The sequence below is a fragment of the Onychostruthus taczanowskii genome, unplaced genomic scaffold (genome assembly GCF_017590055.1).
Source record: "Onychostruthus taczanowskii isolate IOZ18803 unplaced genomic scaffold, ASM1759005v1 scaffold320, whole genome shotgun sequence".
Classification (NCBI taxonomy): domain Eukaryota; kingdom Metazoa; phylum Chordata; class Aves; order Passeriformes; family Passeridae; genus Onychostruthus; species Onychostruthus taczanowskii.
The window spans coordinates 47,137-47,347 of NW_024500573.1; the positions used below are offsets into that span (position 1 = coordinate 47,137).

The 211-nt window shown below is 67.8% G+C and overlaps 1 protein-coding gene across 2 annotated transcripts in view; it reads left to right on the forward strand.

Moving 5' to 3' along the window:
• KCNJ10 (potassium inwardly rectifying channel subfamily J member 10) overlaps positions 1–211 on the forward strand; it is a 12,611-nt gene that overhangs the window by 918 nt on the left and 11,482 nt on the right. The gene's annotated exons all lie outside the window — the stretch shown is intronic.

Genomic DNA, 211 nt, shown 5'->3' on the forward strand with positions numbered 1-211 from the left:
GCCCAACCCCCCCCCCCGCCCCCCGGGATCGGATTCGCCCCCGATAATTAGCCCCAAATCATTAGCCCGGGGGTGCTTCTCATTAACCCAGCCTCAAGCCCCCACCCCATCATTAGCCCAGGGGTCTCCCTCATTAGCCCAGCCCCCCCGCGCTAGCCCAGGGCTGCCGCTCGCTAGCCCAGCTCTCTCGGATTAGCCCCCCCCCCCTCGT